At 45.7% G+C, this 12,868-nt stretch overlaps 1 protein-coding gene across 6 annotated transcripts in view; it reads right to left on the reverse strand.

Annotated features, from left to right (window-relative positions):
• The window catches only part of LOC139113942 (zinc finger protein 541), a 344,562-nt gene that overhangs the window by 244,274 nt on the left and 87,420 nt on the right, over positions 1-12,868 (reverse strand). Inside the window, exon 1 of one of the 6 annotated variants that reach the window (XM_070675409.1) lies at positions 6,048-7,890. The exons of the other annotated variants lie outside the window; for them this stretch is intronic. The gene's annotated coding sequence lies outside the window, so the exon portion shown is untranslated. Of the gene's footprint in view, positions 1-6,047; positions 7,891-12,868 lie in introns of those variants that run through there. 6 annotated transcript variants of the gene reach the window in all.

The following is a 12,868-nucleotide window of genomic DNA, read 5'->3' on the forward strand; positions in this document are numbered from 1 at the left end:
CGAATAAAAAGGGACGACGAAAGTCAAATGTGTCAGCGTAGACTCGAAAAACTACAATAGAAATAATTTTTCAAGATAGACATTTGCATGAGAATAAGAAAAATACAAAAAGAACAAAAAAAAAAAAAGAAAAAAAAGAACAAAAAAAAAACATTTAAAGTCTCCGGATGTTTTTTATCAGAAATTAAAAATTCTTTATTTTTATTCATCTCTTGTGTCTCTATCGAAATAGCGATCTTAGCCAACGCCAATATGTCAATGAAGACACGAGGTAATTTCTACCTAAAAACTGTCGACCACGTAAATTCACAATTACGAATGATTGCTATATTAAACATCCGCTCGTTGTAGACCTTCAATCGGATAATGACAAGATGCTACGCCGATCTTTGTTCATTAACTTCGGCCGCAGTATCTCTTTAACGAGCTTTTCCCGACAAGCGCTATAGCCCGCCAGCAAACCCTTTTTCCATTTCGCCCCCATCCCCCTGTTCTCCTCTCTGAACCCTCTGAAACAACGGGAGCGAAACCACTCTTCCGATTACCGCCCTCTCGCCTCTTTCCCCGCCGTACAGCCGACGTTTGTGTTTTACCTCGTGCCACTGCAAATGCGCCAAGATAAACTGCGAACTCTGAAATTCGGTGCACTCGTACCCGCCTCTTTGTATTTTCGTTTCCGTATATACGTTGTACGCGTACACGCAGCAGCATATTTTCGCGTGCGCTTTACTAATGCAGTAGGCATACTTTATAAAAAAAGGAAAAAAAAAAAAAAAAAAAATAGCGAAGGAAAGAACCGTCACAACAGCACATTCCTAATTATTACGCGCTAGTTAATCTTCTCTAATGTTGCATTATGTATATAAATGTGACGTCTTACGATACATTTCATTCGCGCGATATTTTTCAAGTTACGTTACAAGTTTAAGCGATTACTATTAATACTGTACATCTATGTATATTATGCATAATAGAAACAGATAGCGTCTTCGCCCGCAATATTTTATCAGCCGTAATACCTCAGCGTGATTCTTGCGCAGAATAAATACGCGGATTGCATCATTTTTCTTCTTAGATAGTACACCGTGGTAATTTTTTAGCGGATGCTGGAAACAAGGCGGGGGGCTTAAACGCGAATTTACGGCCTATTCCGCTCGGCATAGAATGTAGATCGCGGAGCGTATTATCTGCTTCATAAAAATCTGCTTCCACTCGTGCTAGTGCAAAAGGTAATCTAAATTCATTCGCTCGGACCGTGAGATAACGTTCATCGTTCGTATGCTTCTTCTCGTTACAGTGCAAAATTAATTCGCATTTTTACAAAAGCTCCGCCGCCCACTCGAAATTCTGCAACGACTCTCAAGTGACGCCGGCGACATTAAAAGTAACTCGTTGTTCCCATTAGCTGTTTTTATTTTATGTTAATCTATATTTATCTATGTTAAAAATCGGTGCAACAATTTTCTTTTTATTTAAAATTATTTTTTAAATCTTTTCTTTAGTATAGAATTGAAAAAAAGAAGAAGGAAGGAAAGAAAGAAAAAAAAGAAATATATATATATATATATTTAAAACATGCTTTAATAACCGATAAATCCCTACAAGAGATTCGTTCTAAGCTGAACAGGAAAGTCCATCTTGCGCGCGTTTCGACTTTCTCATTATCTCTTCTCGAAGGTCCCGTTGTCGTTTTTCTCTACAGCTACCTCGGCGCGGAGTCATCCCGGCCGTGAGCCGGAAATACGTCCGCGGCCATGCCGCCCTCGAAAGTTTTTATCGCTCGGCTTAAGTGCGGGTTTACAACTTCTTCTTTCCTCTCCCCCTCCCTCCATCTCTGCCTCGCGATCTTTCTCTCTCCCTCGTCGGTCTCTCTTCCGCCGCAGCTTTTACTGACTCGCGCACCGCGTGCTTGCAACACGAAATCGTAAAGTCGCGAATCAGATTCCCGAGGGCTTACTCAGGCGGGAGATAGAGGCAAAGGTCGTTTCGGAGTATTCGAAGACCTTGTACAACGATACGGAAGTATTCGATGGCGGATTTTACGACAGCCGCACGCAACTTATTAGTTCTGCGTGCTGGAAGATTGATCTTTCCTAAAATAGGTCGGAGGTTATTTGACATCCTTAAAAAAAATAAAAACTCGCAAAATTATATAGATATATATCGCGTAATAAAAATGAAAGACGTCGATTGCTTTAACAGATTCAGGAGGGAGGGGGGGGATCTTATTTCACGAGTATCGCCCACTCGAGGTTTTCCCTTTTTCTTTAATAGAAACACGAGAGAGATGCAACAAGCGGGCGCCTCACCGCCATTCGAGAGGCTTTTACACGTCCTTTGTGTCGTTGAATAGCGCGTCGTTCTGCATTTTTAGTTGATTTCCCCTAACGAAGGGCCGATAAAAGGATGTTTATGGCTAGCTCCGGATCAAAGGTGAGTGCGCTTACGCTGATAGCGAAAAGCTGGGAGAGAGAGCCGGCTCTCGTCCGCAAAAGACCCACCCCCCCGTCGACGCACGCCGACGATGACATTATAAACGTATGAATATAATTTGCGCGTACCGCATACAGGCATACGTACCTACGTACGCGTCCATAATACATAACCCGTGTGTAACATCCTAGGTCTTTAGAGAAGCTGAAGTTAGATACTCGCGCCCCGACTCTAGCTTTAATGTCCGCCGCCTGATTATAATCTCGTCAACAGGTTACGTCATTAGGAGCAGACTGTGCAGTAATACGTTCAATTTCTCTCTCTCGCTCTTACTCCTTCTCTCTTCTTTCCCTGCTCTCTATCCATTTGTTCAGAGTGTTTCTGTTCCGCCGTAAGCCGCGTCTTAAAATATTATACACTTTAGCACCCTGCTGTCGAGTTTTTATGAGCATTCAAACGCAAAGTGTCCGCCGTTTTTATTCGATTCGCGATATACATTTCTTTTTTTTTTTTTTTTTTGTTAGGAGATATAATGATACGTGTATCTCACGCGACGCATTAATATCGATCTTCTCAACTTGATTACGAGAACTCGGTGTAATCTATTTGGGTGACCGCCTTTTTCCCACTAACTCTTCAGTAATGATAGCCGAGGTCAAAGGATGGGCGGAACTTTTCTGAAAGAGAAAATATGAGCGCAAAAAAAAAAGAGAGAAAAACAAAAAAAAAATAAAAAAGAAGCGTTGAAGGCAAAGGACGTAGAAGAACCGCTCATTTCGGTTAATGACGGCGCTTCCTGTCCGTTCTAAGGCGAAGCCTCGAGGATTAAGTAATTTTTCTTCACTTTAATAATTAGAATTACATCTTCCGCGAGCAGAAACTATCTTTTGAAATTAAAATCTTGAAACGGCACGCCGCCTCGAACGTCGCCGCTCCTTTTAATCGGCAATATTTTAAGTGCGTGACACGGAACAAAAGAGCGGAACGAGGCACGGGCGCGATAAGGTCTGAAAATAGTTTCACGATTCTCGCTTTTGACGTGTTAACGCATTTCGACGCGTTGTATTTTCGCTCGTGGAATTTGCCCCGCGCAAGTTTTTACTACGTCCCGAGTGACGTTTTTCCGCGCTTCGTGTCACGTTCGTGCGCGCCGGGGCGAGCGTTGGTAATTTCGATAAAAGGAGAGTGAGAAAATATTGCATTAGCAGCTCCGCCGCGCGAATGAAATAAGCAAAACGTGCGCTAACTTGCGCGCGAGTACTTGCAAACCTCCCCAGCTCGTACGGATCGCTACTTAATCGCGTGTGTCGCGCGCGGGTTTATTTTGCGTTTATTAAAAGAATTACAGATGTTCGTGTCATATCTCGTTGAACACGCCAATGCCGGCGACACTCGATTTTGTAAACCTTTACCCTCGAAACAAATTGCGTTTCATAAACCATAAACGTCCGTCGCAGGCCTGGCGTAAAATTTATGTGCGGAACGCAACATTCGTTATGGATACATCAAAAATGATGCCTAAAATGGCACGTCACGCCAATTATTTTACCGCCAAGAGACCGCCGATATCTATTACGATGTATACGTATATATACATTAAAAAAAAAAAAAAACGCGAGTATCCATTTCAGAAGCGCGCCATAACGGATTGCCTTCCGCTAAGTTATTATTGCGAGTCGCGGAGTCGCGAAAGTTACTCGGCGGGGAAACTTTGGGGAGTGAATTTAAAAGCGATTCACGTGGAAAGCATCGAGGACGGAAAATGTATCGGGGAAACGCAGCGAAAGAGAAATGAGAGACGAGGGACGGAGATCTAAAATTACCCACGTCGCGGGAGTAACGATATACATTAGTCGGGACGGATGGGAAATTCAGGGCTACCGCCGCGGACACAAAAGCCGCGAACAGAGAGCGCGGCGCAAAGGGGGGGGGGGAAGGGAGAGAACAGGGAAGAGTGCTCGCGGTGAGAGGAAATTTAGCGACAGTTTCGGATAATTTCTGAATAAGGATAACCCGGACACGTTCGTTGTAGTAGCCGGCGGCGGCGGGCCGACTGGTTCGTGAGCTAAATTAAAAGCACGAATTGCTCCGAGCTAGGAGCTCTCTTCCTTTGATCCATCGAGGGGAGGGGACGGGGAGCGGTCGGGGGTTGTGTACGTGACGTTATTACGAAGGCCCCCTTCGTTTCTCGCGGCAAACGCGAAATCGAAGCCCAATATTTCAATATATTCCCGCCGAGTGTCGAACTTTCGTTTCGCGCAATTCGCAAGGAAGACGCGACGAGAAACGCGAGTGGATTGCCGATATGCCACTATTGCGAAGACGAGGGATTTTTCTCGGATATTCTCGCGAGTGACTAACGAACGCTTTATAATGCGATACGCTGAGTCCAAAGACACGAACGGCGCTCTATTGATAAAATAGCAAGATACACTGCATCGTTTTTGCAATATTAAACCGAGAGAGCTGTTAAAAAAAAATCGTTTTCGATCCAAAAAGATAAAATGTAAAAAAGGAGAAATAGTTTCGTATATCTGTGACAATAGCCGGCTTAAGGTTCTGATTAATCACGTAACGCATAATTTAAAATAACTTAGTCGACGTAATTTATTTTCCAGAACAAATAAAAGTAAATGCTAAAGTAAATCTGTGATCGCATTATGCGAAAATAAAAAGAGCACGTATAGGCGATAGATCGAGGCACCCGAGGGAACAATTTACTGGTCTTCCAGTCGTTTACGGGATTTTCCTTCGATCGAGACCGTTGAAAATAAGCGGAGCATCAGTTTTCGCTCGGCGCCGCACGCCTCCGATTTCAAAGTTACCTACCACCGTAGTTATTCTCGTTGTTTTCTCAGCATCTACTTACACGGCACGCCTCGCCGATCGCTTTCAAACGAAATATTACCGGAGCTAGTAAAACCAACGAAAGCGCGGAGCGATACTATCGCGAACGTCGATGTTTACCCCCTTCAATAGCGAGTCACGGGAAAGAAGAGGATCTTTTCCGAAAGATTAGAAGAACGTTGAAAGCAAAACTTGTTAAGACTGTTTTCCCTATCTTGGGGCCGGTTCACCCCTCCCCCAACGTCCACGGAAAACAATCCGGCGCGTTACCACGTCATAATTATAATATTATATCGCGTACACTCGACAGGAGTGAGAAAAACCTCGTTCGAAAGCAAATATTTTTTCTCCCGCCAGCGCTCGCTTCCTTTTTACCCTTAGCATTGTTTTTTCCCTTCGCGTGACTCTTTGATCTTTCAACCTCCCGCGATCTTGTCAGAAGCGTAGGAAGAGTGTAAATTGGGTGTTTCATATTGCGATCGGGTGAATTTTCCTCGCTTTATCACCGCCCTTATTTGTCTAAGACACGACTTACCCACACGTGCGGTATATTCGCAAACGTACCGACAGTGAGTCCTCCGCTCGCCCGTTTGCTAATTGCACGAATCATTAAAATTAATGTGTAAAATATAAAGGAATTACTGCGAAAAATCTAAAATTAAAAACACAGTTCGGAGCTTAAATTACTGTATATGACTAGGAGGCGCAAATTTTCACATTCGATCGAAACGCGCCAAGGACGCGTTCTCCCTAAAATAGAATCCTACCTTAAGGTGAAGAACGAAGAGAATCTCTTCATTTTCTCGTGGGGCACTAATGTTTCGTGCCTTGGTAATTCAATCCGTCACAAACGACGATAACGATTACACGATCACCGTATTCGTAGACAATTCTCGCTGTCGTCGGCGAAAGCACCACCACCACGCGCGATCGTCATTCGATAGCGAACACGAGAACACGTAATCTCTACCGAGGATCGTACTTCCGTGTTCGATCTACTTGACGATTGAAAGCGGAATTTTCATTTTTCGCAATCCGGACTACCTCGAAATGTTTCGACCGCGAGATAACGCACGACACTGGCATACACTGGAGGGGGTTCGCAAAACTGAGAATTGAACGGAAATGTGACACGGCCGATTTTACCAAAAACTGTCGAGATCCCCGCGGGCCGGAAAAGATACGTATTCAAGACGAATATCCAATGGCTCGCCGGTAGACGTGTATACAAATTCACTAAACCGTAATTCACTTACGACGAACGGTAAATTCATTCATCTGCGGAAAAAGTAAAAGGCTCGCGACGACAGCGCGTCACCTGCGAGTAATCGCCAAGTACGCCAGACGAGGAACTTCCGCTTTATACTTCGGCCCGACGCCGTCAAGATACCTGGTTGATCGCGAAAGCTGTCGCATTTCAGGCGAATCGCTTCAGCCAACTGACAACATTTGACCGACGATGCACTCGCGACACGATAACGATATTTGAAACCGCGCGAATTGACTGGAAACCGGCGTATTTTTTCTTTTCTTTTTTTTTTCTTTCTTTTCTTATTCGCAAATGGCAAACTCCACCGCGCCGCTTCGAGCCGGATTTCGCGTTGACGAGCCACTCCGAGGTCGAGAAGATCCGACCGATTGACTATTCAACCCGAACGGTTCCCACGCGTGGGTCGATCATTCCGCCGAAATCACTGGAGCTCTTCTACCGAGAGAACCATCGACCGCATCTTATCTCAGATCTTAATCATAAACTGGCGGATCGCACGACGGTGAAGCGAAGCGCCTCGCCCGGCTGTAGTACCGGATCTTGAGAAGCTAACTCGGTGAGAAGCATCTTCCGAATCTCCCTCTGACCGCCACAATTTAATCAACTTGCCTCGCCCTCGAGACGGGAATCGAAACGATATTCAACTCTGGTGAAAATTCACCGATCGCTTGCGATTGATTTTTATCGCCTCCGTGCCACGATCACCTGGCTAAGCGCCGCGCAATCGCTAATAATCGCCGCGAACGAGGCATCGCACTCGCGAAATAAGTTCATTCTCACTCGATACCCCGTCGACGAGCGATTCGCGAGCGTGTATCTTTGTTCACCGTTTAAGCTTCGGCCGAAGCTTCGGCTTGAGCGCAGAATAAACTCCCGTGTTAAGATAGGGCGATATTAAAGAATAGCGAGGGACGAATTTTTCAGACTTCACTCGTGCGAAGATGAAATCTTCGTGCTAAAGCTGCGACGACAACCTGTTAACGACGACTCGAGCGAGGCGCGAAGACCGGAGCACGAAGCGGAGAAGGTTCGGTCTCGGGGACGGAATTCGCGTATTACATTCCTCGTCACTTTGGCGATGTATCGCGAGAGAGATTGCTCGGGAGTCACGTTGATGAACGTCTCTCGTCCGCCGGCACAGAAACGCACGGGAAGCAGAAGTCCGCGATAATTTGCCACCTTGCGTCGCTTCGTCCTTTTGTTCTCGATCTAGCGAGTACCTTCGTTATCGCGATACGCCACGGATGTGTTGTCGGTCGACCTCGTCGCGCAACGTGGCGGCGATCGCGAAGTGACAACCGCCGCTGCCGCTGATACTGCTCCTGATTCCTGCTGTTGCTACTGATAGTGCTGCTCGCGCGGATGGTGAACGAAGGTGACGACGGTGGGGACGGCGGTGGCGGCGTCGGCGTCGGTGGCAGCGGTGGTGGTTTCTCGGGGTAGTCGGTCGGTTTTGGTCGGGCAATCGGTCGATCGGTCGTTCGCTGTAAGTAGCGAGGACGACGGCGGCGACGGCGACGGCGACGACGACGGCGACGACGACGACGACGACGGCGGCGGCGGCGGGTGGATGTGCCAGAGTGCGAGCTTACAACGGAATGAGAGGAAAACTCGGCTTACGGAGGGCCGCGGCAGCGTGGCATCGCCGACTCTACGATGAGCGAGAGAGTTGCGCGTTATCGACCCATTCGCGAGGCTATATTCCGCCGTTGCTCTCCTATCCGCGCACGGCACACGCTCGCTCTACGCGCTTTCGCACGGCGTGCATACATGCGTGTGCGTAGCCTGCCTATGTCTACCTCTACCTAACACCGAAAACCCGCACGCATGCACTCCGCGCCGCGCTACTCCACTTCGTACTCAGCGCGCCTGTCCGCGTCTCTCGATTTTCCCGAGCAGCGCAGCGTCACGGATGCAAGCGAAAATTGCGCGATCCTCTTCGCGATCGACGTGGATCGATTTCTCGTACGCTCGTATCGCGACGAACGTGCCAACCCTTGGCGCGAGAAGAAGTCACGCGGAACAGAATTACTTCTCCAGAAGGAGAGAGAACTACAGGCATCTACGTTACAAATAAATCACGCGAGGTAAAAAAGCGCATACGAAAAAAAAGCAAATTAAATATTAGAAAGATGGAAATTAAACGGTCTCGATAAAATTTAACGTACAATACGAAGTAAAAATTACGCTAATCAGCTCGGCTACTTTCTCGGTCTCCGCTTGGAGAATCTCGAGCAGACCAGACCCTCTATCTTGGAACTTAATTACACCGGGGATAATCGTAAACCGCCGAATTTCGCGACCGCGTCGCACATTTCCCTGTCGCAACTTACGCAACATTTAACAGCCGCATTTAACGCTCAAACGAAATTTCCGCGTGCGTCCGACCGTGCGCGGAAGCGTTCCGGGTTTTCCGTTCCCCGATCGCGCGCAACAATGAGACCCCGGCGCTCGACTTGAATATCTAAATTGTATCGACTGTTTCCGGCCGAATAGCGCCGATGGCTCTCCACGCGAGGACGAATAATTTCAGTGCATGCGCGCGCGCGGCATACACGAACAGCCGGAAAGCACCGGAAAGCGGAGTGGCGCGTTTTGCTCCGGTCGGACGCTCGGCAGCAAACAACGCCCGGCTCCCAAAATGGAATTTGTCGGGGCTGGATTACCGCAAAGCGCCACCGACACAGTTTTAATTACTTTTAATTATTCCGCCGCCATGTTCTTGTGCATGCCCGCTCGCTCGGCCCCCCTTCTCGTCCCTCTCCCCCTCGCTCCCGCGGTCTTTTGATCTTTTCGAGATCGATCGTGCTCTGAAAAATTTCGAGTGGACGTCGATTGAAAATTATTTTAAGAATGCAAAAGACATCCATGGAAATTGAACGGCACTTTTGAACAGCGGCGCAATACCCCGTTGACGATTGAAATTGCATATTTGACATAATAGCAATTTAAGATTTGAGTACTGACGACAGAAACTTTTTCACGAATTAATTTGTAGAAATATCGCGCGATACGGAAAGGGTTGATTTAATTTCTTTTTTTCTTCTTCTTCAGCTCTCGAATAAACTTTTCTTTAAAATAATAATTTACTTTTGACTACTATTTTCGGTAAGCTTAAGTTTGATATTGCACTTTAATCTCCGTGAAACCATAAAATTAACTCCAAGAAATTGTTTAAAAACTCGAAAAGTATAACAAACTGCGTCTTCGTAATTTGCTTTTCTGGTATACCCCGCGACGTGTGCGGCGGAAGAAGATCGTCGTCTTCAATGCCGTCGGCTTCAAAGTCGCTCTGCCCATAAAAATTAAATCAAAAATTTTTTTTTCTCTACTCAACAAAACGGAAAACTCTCTGTGCTCGAACGTTGCGAGCTATCCGTTAATTATCTACGGTCTTTAACCGTTAGCAAAGGACCGAGTTCATCGAATACGTCTGTGCAACGCAGTTATTCAAAACGCGTGCCTGCGTTTCGCATCGCTTTACGACTTGCAAAGCTATGGTTTTACAGCTCGATGCGATAGTATTGTAGCGCCATTGTGCCCTGACCCTGCAACAGCCACAAAGAGATCTGCTCGCGGGTCACCGATAATCTGAAAAGGTCCGACGAAAATGCACGGGAAATAACAGGGGGAGAAAAAAAAACTAAAAAATATGCAGGGATTTTCTGCACTTTCGCAATAAAGCCGAACGCGACAGAAGCGAACTATCTTTAAGACGACTCGTCGTCCCGATGCGGTCTCACCGTAAAAATTATTCCGTATATCGCATTTTGTGCATTACATGTTAAGTGACGTGCACGTAATCCAAGCTATTAAACGGTATCAGACTTGTATGAAAATTATATTAAATTGCATTTGAAAAGTTATCTTTATGCAGGAGCGGCATTAAGCCATGCGTTAATCCGCTCGCAACAACAGCGTTCGTTTATTCAAGTAAAAATATTTCGTTTGCTGACGACGCAGCGACGCCATAAAACTTTTAATGCAATAAAATACTGCCGCATAATATTAATACACTTTTTATTTTTATTTTTTTTTCTTTTTGCATTTTTGTCCCTATCGCGATGCGAAACCTCACAAAAATGTTGTTTGCCGACTAATATAATGGCGCGCGGCGCGACCACGTGCCGCAGTATCGTTGACAAACTGAATCGGCTTTCGCTGATAAATCATAAGAATGTTCCCGGTAGTTGATATAATTTATACCGGGATTATCGCGCACGGTTGCTAGCCGGTTGTCCGATTACGAATAATGGTGCAACTGACGGTGGTACTTTGGAGGGCGGGCGGGGGTAGAGCTCTCCGAATCCACGGGGGGATTTAAAAAGGTAAAAACACAGATGTACAGGGACACGGCGGGGGGAGAGGAAAACTGTGACGAAAGCCGAGAACGGTATTGACACAAGCTTCAGTTTAATTTCTCCGCCGGTAAACATTGGATTCCCATCGCTCGCGCGAATCCTCCCGCACACTTCTCATTCCCTCCCCCTTTTAACCCCCGTCGCTTGGACGAGGGACTCTCGACCGAATCGAAATTGTAACAAGCGACATTCGACACCGACTAAAATATGCTTTTACCTCTTCCGAATTTATTCGCCGGCTAGGTCCGGCGCGCGGCGTCGCGATATTTCGAAACGCGGTGCGTACAGCGCGATTTTTATCCCTCCGTCGCACAAAAAGCACGCGCTGTCGTAAATATTTATTATCGATTAATGACCGTGGGTCATTAATTGTATCCAACACCGCGACCAAATCCGCCAAACCTTGAATTAGAATATATCTGGATGGAATTTTCAAAATAATTAAACGAGAGACGATTGTTCGTTATTTCATCACATTTGCCAATGATCCTTGTGCGGTTCGGTTGTATCAAATAATAAAACGGGGGGGAAAAACAAAAAATAAAAAAAAGAAAAATACGTAACCATGCTAGATATTGATTAATGATTCGATGCAACGGCACAATGATCCGACGAGCGCGCTCGCGTTGCAAATAACACGATGAATATTTCGAAATATATGTTTTCAACGCATACGCATTCTATGTCGAAGTTACTGCCACGCATTCGACATGCATACGTTCGAAAACAAAAATATGCTTTTACCTTTGCGTATCAAAATATGCTTTCAGCTAGGGTCGAGCTTGTTTAGCGTTGCTCCGGAATTAAGCACGACGCGGGGCTTGTATTTTGAAACGAATTCGAATGCATATATCGCGCCAGTCGATACCACATCAACATCGTGAATTTGCAAGAGTGTTGTTCGCAAAGTGGTGCATTTGCCGATAACGATCGCTGATACAGAACGCATTATTAATTAGCGCGAGTGCGCGTTCGAGTTTGCGTAATGCCGACGGTATCTGGCGCATTCGCGTACTAAATTGCGTCGGAGTGACGTGGCGACAAAGTCGTAAATTTGCCGGCTTATAAACCGACCGGAAATAGATGGGCTTCTTTCCGCCGTCGCGTATCGCGATTTATCGAAAACCGGCTTCGCGGCTCTGGTACAGAAATTGGCTATTAGCATGGAAATGGTATCTACTTATGCGCAGAAAGGAAGCATTTACTCGCCGCGGCAATAACTCACTGCGGCGATATGATGAGTTCAGCGTTATGATAATTACGGTGCACGATACCCAATTTGATGCCGGTCACATTACCAACGAGCATTCGTCTTAACACGTTCGCTGCAATTTCGCAGCAACGATGCGATCATCTCCTTATTAATTTATTTAGCGAGCAGCAAGTTGTCGATTCCATTTCATCTTTAATTTTAATACAATTAATATTTTCGTATATTCTTCAAAATAATATTAAATATCTTTCAGAATTTCGTACGAACGAATAATTCTCGCGAAAGAAAGCTCAGATAACACTTAAAAAAAAAAAAAAGAACATTATTAACGCGACAATAAACGTACAAGCGTGAATATTTTACAGGTTGCATTTAGTATCTATTAGCAAGCGAATGAGCGCAACTCGAATATTTATAACGTATAATTAACCGAGTTACCGTCAATGAGACTCGGCAATTATCAATCGCCTCGTTTGCAGCAGCGACCGTTATTAATTTGCGCGTTCGTTAATATTTTGCTCAATTGTCGTTCGCGCTCTATGACAAACTTTCGTTAGGGCCGCCCTTTCAGTCGTATATATAAGTAAATGTAACAGAATAACACACGCGGTTCAAGCTAGAAGCGAGTTCGTGTGTAATATGACGAGGATCCAATTACCGGAGGCCCTTTAATTTAATATCGGGTGTCGTCGAACAATGCGCCGTGCAATATGGGAAGCCACATTGTGACGATTTCCATTCATT

Source organism: Cardiocondyla obscurior, linkage group LG03, assembly GCF_019399895.1.
Source record: "Cardiocondyla obscurior isolate alpha-2009 linkage group LG03, Cobs3.1, whole genome shotgun sequence".
Lineage (NCBI taxonomy): Eukaryota > Metazoa > Arthropoda > Insecta > Hymenoptera > Formicidae > Cardiocondyla > Cardiocondyla obscurior.